This window comes from Pocillopora verrucosa, chromosome 13, assembly GCF_036669915.1.
Source record: "Pocillopora verrucosa isolate sample1 chromosome 13, ASM3666991v2, whole genome shotgun sequence".
Taxonomy (NCBI): Eukaryota; Metazoa; Cnidaria; class Anthozoa; order Scleractinia; family Pocilloporidae; genus Pocillopora; species Pocillopora verrucosa.
Window position 1 is genome coordinate 13,842,205 of NC_089324.1, and position 16,621 is coordinate 13,858,825.

The following is a 16,621-nucleotide window of genomic DNA, read 5'->3' on the forward strand; positions in this document are numbered from 1 at the left end:
CTCTGATGTTTACTTGTTCAAATTAAGTTTAGAATGACAATCTTGGCACTGACAGAATTAGATTGCATTAAAATGGATCTTAAAAAAATCAATTTTTCTAGTAAAGATAATCTCAATTTGTAACAAAGTAACTTATGACCTAGAAAAGTTCCAAGTTTAATACGCATATTGCTGCAAATTTTGCAAATCAAATTTTTGAAATTAAAATTCCGCCAACTTTTGCAAACGACGAACTGTTTCTTTGCTTATCAAAAGCTTAGAGTATAAACGTAATTAAAACCCGGTGGAAAACGTCTGGGTTACGTACAAGAAAAAACTTTTAAATTGTTTTCCATAAAACTGATTGTAATACAGGAATAGAGCAGAGTGTCATTTTGGCGAAAACGAAAACCTCGTAATCGCCTTCAACTACTGCAAGCATTAGTTACAGAAGCCTTGTTACATTTCGTTCTCTTCGTAAGCATTTAAATTTGTAAAGGTAAGACAAAATAGATAATTTCACTTATCAAAATAAAATGAAATAGTCTATTTTATTTTTTCGCCAAATTAAAGTTACACGTCTCAAGTTCCATGTAACAGAAAAGTAAAAGTAATGAAAATAGCCAAAAATTGCCAAACAGAGAAACGTTTAAACCTTCCAAGTTACAGCGTCATTCTTTTTGAGAGAAAAAAAATCCTTTAAGTGATTTTACATTCAAATTTTATCTTTCCTATGCCATGAAATTAAGACTAACGTCATCTCCAATCAGTAAAAAGGGCGCCCAGTACTTGATGTCGAGGAACTCGTCTGATTCTCTAAGGTTTTTCATTGCCAAGTTCAGTGACTCGCTTGCAGGTTTACCTTCTGCAAGGTATTGATAAAAGCATTTCATAAACTCAAGAGTAGCCTCGTCATCAATCGCCCACAGGGACACCACAACAGACCGAGCACCAGCCCCCATAAAAGCGCGTGCAATGCCAACCACACCTTCAGCCTTGATCTCGCCCCGACCACTATGGCAGCAACTAAGCACAACAAGTTTGGCACGAAGTTGAACATTCAACACATCTCCAATTGTTAAAATGTAATCCTCCTCCGTTGGCACAGTAGATCTTCGGTCTGGTTCAGGTGTAAGAGCAATTTGGCCAGTTTCCATACATCCGTGTGCCGCAAAGTGAACTAAGGAAACGGAACTGAGTCTTTTCAACACCTCACGTTTGGTGGCCTGTCTTCCCGTGATTGGCGTGATATTCAGAATTTTTCCGATCATTTCTACTTCTTCTTTAGCACAAGGAAGCTGCTCGAGGAGTATCTCTCCCTTGCTGTTAGTAACCTCGGCTACCCACGGATCTCCTACAAGTAACGCACCACTGCTTTTGTGATAATCATCTGGGCAATCGGCAATGAGTCTAAGACTTGTTAACGATGGAGCGAGTCGAATTCTGAACGATTCACACAGGTATTTAGAATTACCATCCTTGAATGCGGCGTAAGGAACGAGCCACAGGGGTCCATCGGGAATAATGAGTAGCTCATCCCCTTCAACCAGGTCAGCCACCGGCTTCATAACGGCATCATACAAAGTGCTCAAGCATTCGTTTTGTTGAATGGAAGGCTGAGGGTTGTCTTCTTCAGTTTTCTCATTAACTTTTGAACGGCTCTCCCTTAAAGCATCCAAAGACCGATTCTCGCATTTCACATTTGAACGAACACCAAGTTGTGTATAGACATCGTGCATGAACGACTCAAAGGACTGTCTGGCTCCACTATTATCTGAAATAGAACCATTGAGCTTACTTTGTCTTAACTGAACATGTTTTCTTTCGGTCACAACCCAAAGACTGACGTTAGCTCTGACCACTGCCTGAAAGACAGTGTTTGATGGAACGTTTTTTTTAACACGGCCAAATCTTCATCACCTCCCTTGCGTTGACTTGTTCCACAACAAAAACGGGATTCCATGAGGTCGGTCAGAGCCTGAGCTCGTCCTTTCTCAGCAGCAAATAACGCTTCATCTATATTACCTTGTTCTACGAGAACTCTCCACAAACCCGTATACGCCATTTGATACTGATTTCGAAAGTTAACTTTCCATTCATCTTTAGATTCTAGAAGTACTCTCAAGGAATTGTATAAGGTTATGCTAGCTTGGTAATGTTCAACAGCTTTTGGCAGTCGACCCAGCAACTCAAAAACGCATCCTAATGAATAGTAGGCCGTTGCCTCCAAGGATTTGTCTTCGACCTCTTCGGCAATTTTGAGCATTAGCTTGTATGACTTGTTGGCCTTGATTAAATCTCCCAGAGTTCGATACACATTCCCAAGATTACCATAGGCACCACCCTCCCCTTGCTTGTCTCCTAATTCTTTAGCTATCTTAAGGTCTAGGTTGTAGTACTCTAATGCTTTTTTGAAATCACCCAGACTGTAATAAGCACTGCCAAGATTGCCATAAGCACCACCCTCCCCTTTTTTGTTTCCTACTTCTTTAGCCATTTCAAGATAAAGGTTGTGGTACTCTATGGCTTTTTCGAAATCACCCAGACTGTCATAAGCACTGCCAAGATTGCCATAAGTACTACTCTCCCCATGCTTGTCTCCTACTTCTTTCGCTATTTTAAGATGTACGTTGTGGTACTCTATGGCTTTTTTGAAATCACCCAGCCTGTAAAAAGCATTGCCAAGATTGCCATAAGCGTTACCCTTCCCATGCTTGTCTCCTACTTCTTCAACTATTTTAAGATGTAGATTGTGGTACTCTATGGCTTTTTTGAAATCACTCACACTCCAATACACATTGCCAAGATTTCCATAAGCTTTACCCTCCCCATGCTTGTCGCCTACTTCCTTAGCTATTTTAAGATGTAGGTTATGATTCTCTATGGCTTTTTTGAAATCACCCAAACTCCGATACGTATTGCCAAGGTTACCATAAGCGTTACCCTCCCCATGCTTGTCTCTTACTTCTTTTGCTACTTTAAGATGTACGTTGTGGTACTCTACGGCTTTTTTGAAATCACCCAAATCGTAGTAAGCATTGCCAAGATTGCCACAGGCACCACCCTCCCCTCGCTTGTCTCCTACTTCTTTAGCTATTTTAAGATGTAGGTTGTTGTACTCTATGGCTTTCTTTAAATCACCCAGACTGCTATAAGCACTGCCAAGATTGCCATAAGTAGTACCCTCCCCATGCTTGTCTCCTACTTCTTTAGCTATTCTGAGATCTATGTTATGGTACTCTATGGCTTTTTTGAAATCACCTAGCCTGTAATAAGCATTGCCAAGATTGCCATAAGCGTTACCCTCCCCATGCTTGTCACCTATTTCTTTTGCTACTTTACAATGTAGGTTGTGGTACTTAATGGCTTTTTTTAAATCACCTAGACTGTGATACACATTGCCAAGGCTACCATAGGCGTTACCCTCCCTCTGCTTGTCCCCATCTTCTTTAGCTATTTTAAGATGTAGGTTGTAGTGCTCTATGGCTTTTTTGAAATCACCCAGACTGTAATATACATTGCCAAGATTACCATGAGCGTTACCCTCCCCATGCTTGTCTCCCACTTCTTTAGCTATTTGAAGATGTAGGTTGTGGTACTCTATGGCTTTTTCAAAATCACCCAGCCTGTAATATACATTGCCAAGATTACCATGAGCGTTACCCTCCCCATGCTTGTCTCCCACTTCTTTAGCTATTTGAAGATGTAGGTTGTGGTACTTAATGGCTTTTTTTAAATCACCTAGACTGTGATACACATTGCCAAGGCTACCATAGGCGTTACCCTCCCTCTGCTTGTCCCCATCTTCTTTAGCTATTTTAAGATGTAGGTTGTAGTGCTCTATGGCTTTTTTGAAATCACCCAGACTGTAATATACATTGCCAAGATTACCATGAGCGTTACCCTCCCCATGCTTGTCTCCCACTTCTTTAGCTATTTGAAGATGTAGGTTGTGGTACTCTTTGGCTTTTTCGAAATCACCCAGCCTGTAATATACATTGCCAAGATTACCATGAGTGTTACCCTCCCCATGCTTGTCTCCCACTTCTTTAGCTTTTTGAAGATGTAGGTTGTAGTACTCTTTGGCTTTTTCGAAATCACCCAGCCTGTAATAAGCATCGCCAAGATTGCCATAACTGTTACCCTCTCCATGCTTGTCTCCTCGATTATAGAAGTCTATGACTTTCATGACATCACCTGAACTTGCACCACCATGGTCATAGCTAATATGATCTTTTTCCTCCACGGAATTATCTTCCATTTCTCTAACAGACTGAAGCCTTAATGACGACAAAATTGCATTATTTTTGTCAATCTTTTTTTTTTATGTCAAGGTTTTAAACTGTGGGAAAAAAAAGATTATTTTCTTGGTCACATTGGTATATAATAGTTCATTTTTACGGTTGCGTGCTTGGTTCCCAAGCCTTTGAACAGGAGTGTGGCTAAGGGTGACCTTGTTATGATACAACATTGCTGATTTTCAAATACAAATTACTTTGTTATTATGCTCACTAGATACTGGTCTCTATCACAACAAGGTGAAAAACTTCAGCCTCACTCCAAATCAAAGGCTTGGCAACTCAGTACACAACAGTAAAATGGCCTATTAGGAGGACTTGCATGAAAAGTAGATGTCTAATCAACATTCAGTTTTAAAATCAGTTATGATGCAAAATCTACACATCACAAAAAGTTTTTTTCCGTGTGCAACCTCAAATTTTAAAGCAAAATATCTTGATATAATCCCTTGTTTCCAAAACCTGGGAAGCACTTGCTCGATTTTAAAATTAATATAGCTTTAACATCAGACGAATGTTTTCCAGTAGAAGAAATGAGTCTACAACACAAATATGCGCCTCTAAATGTTGTTTTCGTGGATAAGAAAACGCGACGAACGTTTCTGAGTCTCTGAGTGGTGGAAAAAAATTTAAAGGCAGAAAATAAACATAAATAAAAACATTACCAAGCTTCTTTTTCTGACTTGTTTTAAAGATCATCCACCATGTATAAATTTGGATGAATGTTAGTCTTTTAACTAAACTAATGAACCAGTTGTGGCATGGGTGACTAAGTCACGGCTAAAAAGAGTATATCATTATGAAGTTATGAGGTATTAACTTTTCCCACAGTTTTAAATCACACACACTCAATGACAAGTTTCCATCGTAGTTAATACACTTCATTTTCTCCCTTAAGACCTCAAATTATGGAGTATTTCCATTATACCCACAGTTAAAAATTATAGATTCCTTGAAAGGATACAGCTAATCCCTTATCACACCAAGAGATTGCTTCTTCAAATCTCTTCAGTTCAACACAGGCAGTGGCTCCTGTAGGCAACAACACAAAGAAGCATCTAATTACTGTAGCTCAATTCCAAGAAAAAAACCAGAAACCATTGAGAGCTAAATCATTACAGACCAGAAAACAAAACAAAACAAATCAACTAAAAGAAAATGAATAAACAGGCCTTCTTAGGTTTCAGTAAGTTTAGTTTTTGATAATTGAAACTTTTAAGAACATTTAAATTGGGACTGACAGTTTGCAGAAATTCACTAGGTGATATGGATAGTATAAAAGACATGCAATGAAAAACCAAAAAATGAAATCCCTTTTTGTTCATTTTTGTAATCATTATGGTACATTTTTCAGTTAATCTTTTTAGAACTGGGTTAAAATTCAACTTCAATCAAAGTACAAAATAAAAAATATGATTTGATATAAAATTAGTCTCCAATTAGTTTGAGTTAACATATTTGATTTACTCAATCAGTTGATAATTGATTCCTAGGAAGTGACTCAAACTAAGGTTTGAAGTTCACCAATAATAAGATTTACCCATGCTGTCTCTTTAGTTACATTATTACTACATGTATTATAGCACTTGAAGTTGACTTGTACTTGATGAATGAGAAAAATTTTGTTACAGCTTTGAGTTAAGTTAAGTCCTAACTTCTTTTCAAAAGAGCTAGATAGTGACTCAACATATCCGACACCACTACCTAACTCATTGAGCCAAAGGAAACTAAAATACTCATGCTGAAATTTTCTCTGCATTTAGCAATGAGTTCTTCATCCAACTCAAAATAACATTCTCATCATAATAGAAAGTCATCACACAGCAGCCAAGAGCTGGATACAAATGTACATCAGGGTGGTCTCCATGAACCTCTTAATTAAGGTCAATTGAGACAAGTTTTTACTTTATTTAACTTCATTTAACCCCAGAGTGACAAGTTCCTTTTTTATTATTACTATAGCACAGCTAACATATCTAACCTCTCACAATTGCCTTGAGGAAAGTTGGATTTAACTCAATGGCTGCTTCTGCATCCCTCAGTGAATCCTGGTGATTACCTGTTTTTAAAATAAATATCTTTGGTTAGCTGTACATATGGCAAACCTACCACCTTTACATTAATTTTAGGAAAAGCTTGTGATGCTCACTGATACCTGGGGTAAGAATTTACTTCTCTGTATGTTTGAGAGGCAAAGGTAAGGTACATGTATTTTTCTGGAGAATTGTTTTCTTTTTAGGCATGCATTGAACATTATTACCTTTTTCAGAAAACTACTACTGACAGCTCTAAGCTTCAAAAGAGGAAAAAAAACTGCATATAAAAGCTCTCATCATCTTACCAAGTTTAAAATGTGCAATAGCCCTGTTGTTGTACAGTTTGGCCCTTAGTTCTTTCTCATTGCAGTTCATTTTAATTCCTTCTGTGTAAAAGTGAATAGCATTGATGAAATCTCTTTTATTGAAGGACTCATTACCCTCATTCCTATAAACATCAGCTGTGGCTGAAAAGAAAAAAGAAAAAATAATTGATATCAAAGTCTGTGGTGCTATTTAATTGGTGTAAAAGCAGAGCTGCCAAGATCTGGAGATTTAAAATCTTCAGATTTTTCTTTTTGTGCCAGCTCCCACTTTTACATCTGCCTGACTTCACCCATCCCCTGAAAAGCTTAGATGATATCTGCAGCCCCCCCTCCCCCCTCACAGGACAAACCCCACTCAGTTAATTTATGAGAGACATTTTTTGGTCAAAAGCTCAACCAATCAGACTCAGTTGCTGTTGTGGTTATTATTTCAAAGCAAGTGTAATCCCTTCAGCACTTTAAAACAATCTAAGTGCAATTAAGAAAATTAAGATGCAAACCCTAAGATAACCATAGTAACATTGAATATGGGAAATCTGGAGTTCTAATGTTATATTTCTGTGAGAAACTGAACCAAATCCTCATTTATCTTGAGGGTTTCATGGCAGCCCATATGAGAGACTCACAGTCTCCTTCTGTTTCTGTGAGACTCCCTGATAATCAGAGAGAGTTGGCATAATTATAAGTCAGCTGCTTTAATTGCATTTAGATAGTTAATGAGTTCATTAGATACAAATGTTGCAATCATAAAAACCAGAAGTAATATTACCTAGAGACAAACAGTTATGATATAAATGATAAGAATAATAATAAAGAAGATGAGATTAATAGTTACAATGATGCTTATAATGTGGGTGAAAACAGTAGTAATAATGATGATAAGAATTAACTGTCACTCAACTTGAAGCACACCCCTAGACATTTAAACTTGTGGAGGTTGCTTTTTGAAAATTCCAATCCCCACTGGTAAAATATGTGTTCAAATGCCCCACCCAATTTTTATGTAAAAAGTAAAATAATTAGCAACTGTGACTTGAATCACATTGACCAAGCTTTAAAACCTAGACCTTGTGAACTTTTGTCTTCTGAGCCTTTTGCTGGTGAAAGTGAACTATCTACCTTAAACACCTCCACATTAAATGATATATAACAAGTGCATTCTAATGGAAAGTCTTGACACTTCTAGTTCAAATTCCCTGATGCCAGTCAGGCAAATGTTCAATCTCCCCCCTCCCCACTCCCCCCTTTGGCTTTGATGATGATCAAAAGCCTGTTGTTAGAGGAGAAGGGAGGGGATGTTGAAGCTTTCAAATTCACTGCTGCATTATAAGTGGGAAGATGATGATGATGATGGTACTTACAAAATGGATGTTATATGATACTCAAATAAAGTCTTGACTTATTATAATTTTGTGTACTTGCTTTGAACTTTTAGAAAAGCAAATGTCAAAGACTTCTGTGTCAAAGATCCCCACAAAGGACAGCATATTGTAATCATAGAAGAGAGTCATGACAGGCCAAATACCCTTTAAAGTGGTCATACAGTGTATATATCCTTCTCTACATCTACTTACATTCTTGAAACTACATGTAGTGGAATAGAAAAAGTTCTAGCAATAACTGAAGCTTAAGTTGAACATAGATCACCTTTTAAAGTGTCCTCATCAAACTCTGGTGCATTTTCCTTTTCAGGTAAGTCTTCATTTTCAGATGGAACTTTGATTGGACTTCTTGCTGTAGCCATTGCAACTATAAGAATATGCCTCTCCCAAAAAGTTTCTGTTTTCAGTTCTCCTGGCCTGAAAAAAAGATGGTTGCAAATGATGATAAATATCAGTTCAACATATTACCCAGTAGCAAAATAAATGTGTTTCCCCTTTTGGCTGAGAATGGGAGGGATACACAGACACAAAATCACAAGGCCCTGCGAGCTTATAAACCTGGCTTCCTCACATGAAGTGACTAGGAGTTTTACTACTCCCCCCTTGATGGGATGCCAGTCCATCCCATGGTTACCCCCCCCCCCCACTGACACTTCTTCAGGCTTCCCTAACTAATTTTTGCTACCCATTTATACTCCTGAGTGGAGAGGGGCACTGTGACAGAAAAGTGTTTTGCACAAGAACAAAACACATGACCTGGTCAGGTTACAAATGCAGACCTATTGACACTGAGTCCAGCTCACAAATCATAAGGCCACCATGTCTCCACAAGAGGAGTGAGTTTATGCTGAATACTTTCTCATAAGAAACAAATCTTACAAAACCAAAGTAAAATTCTCTCATTTGATTTTTAAATAGGGATTACTGGTCAAAATTTATAGAAGATATATGTCTTTTATTCAATTTCCTCCATTTGATCTGATGCCCATATTTGTATAGATGGCTTTTAGTTCAACTGTTACATTTATTGTAGGAAAACACAGAAATATATACACTAATGCATGCTGATGTATGTTGAAATGGATTTCAACACTGTACAGGTGTTGACATTTGTGGTTTACCAGTATATGTATATGACAAATTGTTATTGTAATTGCTTCATGTTTCTATTGTTTTATGCACAAAATTGACTTGTCTTTGATGCTAACTTTGATTCTCCTAACAATCAAGATTGTGGCAGCATAGAAATGAGTGGGTGCTAATATTACCAGTAAGACTCAAGAAAGTGAGGTAAAAGTCATCCACTAATGTCACTTGGAATGAACTAGTTTATTTTGAATTTTCTGGCCTCCAAGTAAAAAAAAAATGTTGATGGTCTGTATGGTGTATTTGTGAACATGCCTTTATCTTAAAAGTGGTCTAAAATAATAATCACAAACAAACATACATATTTAATTTGGTTATTGGCGCTGATCGAAGCACTTTCAATTTTGTAAAGAGAGCGAAAGTGCTTCATTCATCACTTAACACAAAATTAAAGTAATCCCTCCAACTTTTCATGAAAGACTTCCGAATAATTCCTTCTTTCCCCTTGATAGATACCAGGTGTAAGTTTTAAGCTTAGCTTACAAGTATCTCAAGGCACCAGTACACCCCAGCGCCAGATTCAGATAATATTTAGAAATCCTCGGAATCGATAGGGTCCTGTCAAAACACGAGAGATTCGTTTTGGAATGAAAAATCTCGATGTCATGACCAACGCAAGTCAAGACTTCGTTGTTGCAATTCATGGGGAGTTGTGTGCTTCGATCAGCACCTAGCCTACTGGTGTCGTTTAAGCCGACGACACAAACGGATCGCGGCGATCGGCGAAAATCCCCAGATGTGTCCGGTGCGGCGAGATTTTCACCGATCTCTGCGATCGATGTATAAAATCACCGATATCTGACGTGTCAGATACTGGCGATGTTATACGCCGATGGTGGCGATTAAATTTGCTACGATCAGCGAGTAAAATCGCCAGGTGTGTCGCTGGTTGAGTACGAGCTAACGTTATTGAACGTTTTCACCGTAACACAAAGAAAATATAAATCCAAAAATATTCAGTAAATAAGATCAAGAAGATGTAACGCTATAGAAGATAGGTAAAGAACAGAGGTCTGTTTGTCCGCCCAAACTTCGGATATTCATAGAAATGTCTTGCGCAAATTTGCAGAGCCCAGTATGAAGCCGCCATGTGGTGCACCAACGTGGCGGCCGGAAAATAGTGTAAATGTGACCGTGAAAGGCAAAACGGACAATAATAATATTCATCCGTTCGAACAGCTTGCCCGTCCGTTCGAAATTTTTACTCACCGTTTGAACGGCTAAGCAAACCGTTCGAATAATAGTATTCACTCGTGCGAACGGTTTGCCTGTCCGTTCGAAATTTTTACTCATCCGTTCGAACGGCTAATCAAACCGTTCGAATAATTTATTCACTAGTTCGAACGGTTTGCCTGTCCGTTCGAAATCTTTACTCATCCGTCCGAACGTCTGACCAAACCGTTCCAATAATTTATTCATCCGTTCGAACGGTTAGGCAAACAGACATTTACAAAAGCATTTTTCCTAACTCTTTAACCCTTTCACTCCCAAGATCTAATTAGTAATTCTCCTTACTATCTCCCATACAATTCTTATGATGTTAGTTCAGAGAATTTGGTATTGGATCAACTAATAATCCCATCATTGATATTCTTCTCTATTCTCATCACCTACCTGCTTGATATTGTATTGATATTGTAAGGAGAAATTCTGTCTTGGTCACTTGTGGGAGTGAAAGGGTTAACTCCTAAAAAGACTAAAAACCCTAAGATTAATGTATATTTTTTCACAAACACGATCAAAGCTGCATGTCACTCACCGCCACAACTCTGAACTTCAAACTGCGCTGGTTTCCTAACCAAGCACGTTGTTAAGCTGAAAAATTTATCTCAGGTATAAATTTAGACCCTAAAAAGTCTCGTGGCTCTCTAGTTTTGGATTTCGGCAATTGATGACGTTAAGTGAAAAAGGGGTTGTGTCCTCGTGTACCGGTACACAAAGGAACCAAACATTAACTAACTGCGTCACAACTCCATGTATGGATATGAAAACAATAGGTATTCCCCCGTGTACCGGTACACCAGGACAGCCCCGAAAAAGGAATAGCGACTAAATACAGGAATGGCTCCGACCTTTAATTGGATGATAAAAATAGTAAAAGTTAATAAGTTATGTCTTAACTCTTTGCTTGTGAGTATTGTTAACCGCGTGTCTCGAAGCGGAACGATGAAATATCAATGCGAAAGAAAACACCGATCTGTCAAAAACAGATGAAGAGCCTGATGAATGGATTTGTCTTTCATATGAAAAATTACCTAGAAAATCAGTTTTCCACGAAAAATCTCCCTCGATTGCGGCCAAGCCATATTTCTCCAGCAGAGCATACTGTAAATTAAAAACATCAGTCGCAGCGTCACGCAACATTGCGTGATTTTCCAAACGTGACATGCAGTTGCTGCGTTATTTAAAACTTAGAAACTACATAACCCTGTAGAAATAAAAGAGGGCTTCATTTGCAAGCACTGTAGACTTCAACATAAGAAAAACCTAATAAATCGCTCTTTCATTTGTAATCTCAGTTTATAAATTATTTAGCCAGAACGAAAAAAATTAATGTACGCATAGGTTGGAGCCATTCCCATCAGCGGTGGAATACAGGAATGGCTCCAGTCTCTAGTCGTCCGCCTGAACTTTTGTCTTTTGTCAGCGGAGCTTGACAGCGGATGACTTTTTCATCGCCGGAATATCGCTGAACGACCTCGCTGAACAAGATAGACTCTGCCTTCTCCTCGTTATGTAAGTAGCAATTCCTTGTTTGACACATCGGTGTTTTCACATTGATTTTCGCTGTTCCGCTTCGAGACACAATACTCACGAGCAAGGAGTTAAGATATCACTTATTAACTTTTACTATTTTTATCATCCAGTCACAGATCGGAGCCATTCCTGTATTTAGTCGCTAGTGTTACAGTCCCGACTAGTCATGTTTGATTTAAAGCGAGATTTAATGTTGGGGAAGGGGTGGGCGAAAAAAATCTTCACACCCCTCTCCTTATTTTTGACCCTCGGCCGCCCCCTTGGTTCAAATTCCTCTCTCTCCCAAGCCTTCCGCTGCCATTTTAATCAAAGATGGCGGTCATAATTCTCGTTAAGAAAATATTGAGCACTTGCTCGCCAAAATTACGCCTGCTCTGCAGGCTAATCAGCGCCAAACACCAATTGTGATCATAATTAAGGCGCTGGGTTCCGGGTAAAGTCCTCTAACCGTCAGCTTGCTGGATTTGTTCTCGATTGCTTGAGTTCGGCGTCGGTAAAATCTGGACCGGACCGGATCACAAACTAGATCACGGATCGGATCACGGATCGGATCACGGATCGGATCACGGATCGGATCACGGATCGGATCACGGATCGATAAAAAAGCTTTGAAAATAAAAAAAAAAAATGAAATCATTAATAAAATGATACTACTTAAAAAAATAAGATTAAAAAGACGAGAATATGTTGACTGAAATTGGAAATCTTAAGTGACAGGCCAAAATAAAGGGTTGTGTTCTCGTGTACCGGAACACAAAGGAACGAAACATTAACGAATGCGTCACAACTTCATGTATGGATATGAAAACAATAGGAATTCCCCCGTGTACCGGTACACCAGGACAGCCCCAAATAACGTCTGCGTGACATAATGAAATGCAGGCCTCGCTGGAAGATTTTTTTGCCCCAAAACTCCTTGTAGTCACTTTAATGGCTCTGTCGAGGAGTGTTGTGGCAAGCGAGAAATACCTATCATTTCGTCAGTCAGTTATTATTATTATTTTTTTAATATCATGACACGTACTACTTTTCCTTTATTCAAAGTTATTTAGCACACTTATTTTAGTGCACACTTATTTTAGTGCACATAAGCGATTTGTATAGTCCATGAAAGTGACCACATGGGGTTTGGGGGCAAGAAAACTTCCAGTGGGGCCTACGCTCCATTATGTCGCCCCGTCTTTTTTTCACTCTTATTTTTTAAGTATTATTGTTTTGCAAACGATTTGATTTTTTCTATTTTTCGAAAATTTTTCATTCGATCCGTGATTCGATCCGTTGGATCGAGTTAATCTATGACAGAGAGGCTCAAAATAAAGGCATTTGCCTGATGTATAAAGATCCTACACAACCTGGTGAGATCTTTCCCTGTCGAGTAAACGGAAGCGACGTTTGGCAGTTCTAGAAGCTTTCTTTACAACCTTGCGACCTCAATCCGCCATGGGAATGTTTCAAAGGAACTCAGTAAGATTAATAAGGTCCAAATGAAATTAAACTGAAACAATCTCGAGAAAACGATCTGAACTGTAAACTTGCCGACAGCATTGTTGCCAAATATTGGAAGTTTGTTTTGTCAGGGAAAAACCCCAGGCCCAAGATTCCGTGCAAGCATATGAAGTACATGAAACGGAAAACCGGAAGAGGAGAGCTTCTGCTGTAAAGTATAACGAAATTATGGCTGTGTGATTTTAAATACAGACTGCTTCTTTAAAATGTCGCACTGTTCCAACATTGACAGTTAAAACAAGGTAATAAATTCTACAAATTTAGTACATTTAAGCAAAAAAAAAAAAGGTAAGAATATTTAGTTCAAACGATATCCAATCGTTAAAACTACATAAGAGGTAAGGCGGTAGCAACAAGAAGCAGAAATTGTAAAATAAATAAATAAATTAAATAAATAAATTTTAAAAATAAAGGAAAAAACTTTTTTCGCTCTGTGCGGGCGCAATCATTTTAATGAGCTGGTCATATGATCAGAGTAAGTGAAAATGAGTGGCTCTGAGGACGAGAATGAGCCCCTTACGATTTTTGCTCTCTTTCTCACTCCAAAGGCATATGGAAGCAAAGAATGTTCTTTTTGTCAATGAAAAACTTTTCCCAAAAGAATTTCATTAACTTAATTCTAAAGGCGGTTGTACCATTTTACATGTGGTTGTACTAAAGTCTCGCAGAAGATCATTTATCATTTCAAAATATTCCAAGTGTTGTACTCCTATAGACCGATGCACCTTATAAACTTGAATAGTAAGTTCTAAAATGGTGGCGAGCAAGTTCGTTAGAGAGATGGCAAATAACATCCTACATCCTAAGGGATAAAAAAAGAATCAAGGCAGAACTTTCTAGATGTACGTCGTAAGTTTGACTTCACAGTATATGGAGATGCTGTTTTGATGGGCGCGTATTAATTTTCAGCACACGATTTTTAAGAAGCACTAAACAACAACGATTCAATAATTTTTTTAACGATTCAATACTGTGTAGGTTAGGAATTTTTAAAGCAGTCAGCCCTGAAGACTACAGCACCATTGTGCTAAATGAAAAAGGTCTGAACTAAGAGGACTCTGAACTTTGAGAAAGCAAAGGTGCCGAAAGTTTAATTTATCGTGTAAGATTCACGGTTCTCTGTGTTGAATAAAAAAAAAAATAATAAAAAGATCAGCTGATGCAAATTCCTTCCTGGTCCAGTAAATAGCGAAGTTATGGCTGGGTCAGTTATTTTGGTAAAAAGAAAAACAACTCTTAATTTCCTAAATAAACTGTTCATTCGAAAGGATGAAGACAGACGAGTAGCGAAACAACACAAGAAGCACAACATGAGTTCTCTGTGCAAGCTAGAAATGGTTTTCAATTTTTGAAATACCTTTTCAGGATAAACATTACAGAACTGATCACTCAAATCATGTAATTTCTTTCTAAATATTTAGTCATTATGCTAGAAATTCTACGTTTTAGAGAGCAAAGCCAAGGTTGTTGTGTGTTGATGTGAAAATCTTCAGCAGCGAGAAATATGATGCTATCGAGGGGTACATACTGTTCTTCATACATCAAATACTTTTGATCGCGCGCGATTGGTTTACACGCAGCAAGTGACTGATTATTCCCCAGCTAAAACTAGGTGACATCCGAAAATATCACCTAAGCGATATTCCCCAATTTGCAAACCTTACATTCACCGCGATAAGTCTTCGTTTCAAACTTAATTCAATTCAGGGTAATTTCGTATTATAAGCACTTTGCAATCGCTCTGACGAAGGGCTAATGCTCGTAACGTCCGCTTTTAAACTCTTTACGGTGGCCAATTTACGTTATTCATGACAGGACGGAAAACGCGTGCACTGTAAGTACCTCCCGTTGTCCCGTACAAAGCCTTAGAAAACTTTTCTAAGGCTTTATATGGGACAACGGGAGGTACTTACAGTGCACGCATTATCCGTCCTGTCATGATTAAATTCAGTAAGCTGTTCATGAACATTTTTTCACGTGCGTTGCAAAATATTTGAAGGATAAAAAACACAAGCATCTATTTTGCGCGAACGTTTATACGGATATTGGTTCTTGGACGTTATCTGTTCCTCGAAGCTCACAGTTTTCGCATCCTGGAACAGATAAGGTCCACGGACACATATCCGTACTTATTTTCGCGCCAGATTGGGGCAATTGTTTATATAGTGCTGTATGGTGATGTAAAATTCAGTAGAGAGAAGCATAGAGCCATCTAGGGGTACATATTGTCGTGAAGTGCTATATAGTTAGATAAACTAGAACAGATAACAGTTAGATATACGGATGTACAATGTATTGAGGAATGTTAAGTGTTGTATGGTGCTGTATATAGATTTAAACTGCATTTTACGGATTTACAGTGCTACTACAGGGGTATAATGTTTTATTGTGCTGTATAATGATAAAAGTTGCAGTAGGGGAATGCCTAGTGCTATTGAAGGGAGGGGGGAGAGGGGCATATGGGCGTGCGTATTCAAGGAGTTTACTCTTCGATGTAAGGAGACATGGAGTCCAATAATTGACAGAACGTATTCGCTACTACTAAATCTCTTAACGCGTCAACGACTACCTCTTAATAAGTATTATAGTAACTTATCCTGGACCTAGGTGGACCCTGGGCGGGAGTTTGACCCATTCCCAATCAGATGATAGAGGAAGCCTTAATTTGGACGTTGAAGGACTCGCTCCATCAAAATGCACCGATTATATGGTTTATATGTCGCCAAGACTTAGAGGGAGCTCTTTCGCTCCCTTAACTCCTCTAGATCTGCAATTGTGATGAGAGGACCGAGGAGATCAAATCCTGGCACGTGAGACTTAAATGTGAGAGACCCTGTGGACTAGGAATCAGTCGAAAGCAAAACTAAGATTTCACTAAAGATGACACCATCCTAAAGGGGACAAAATAAGCATGATAGCAACTACTCTGGGGGAGTAAAGAGGTATATAAGTTGTAAGAGGCCTGACGTTGCCGAGGATCGAGACGAATGAAAACTGAAACAGAGAAAGTCGCGTCAAATGAATTGCGCACAAGAATAAAGTTGAGGGCAATCAAAGAGATGCGCGTAAACATGGGATAAAGGAAAAGTACTATAAAAAAAAGGAACGAAAGGAAGCAGAAAAAAGAAATGCGCAAATGTGAAACGATGTAAAAACGTGTGTGAGGAAAAAGGCGCACACATTTAGCAACA

The 16,621-nt window shown here is 38.5% G+C and overlaps 1 pseudogene; it reads right to left on the reverse strand.

The window, feature by feature from the left end:
• Positions 1-153: 153 nt before the first annotated feature.
• Positions 154-11,061, reverse strand: LOC131793414 (tetratricopeptide repeat protein 28-like; annotated as a pseudogene).
• Between the last annotated feature and the right edge of the window lie 5,560 nt (positions 11,062-16,621).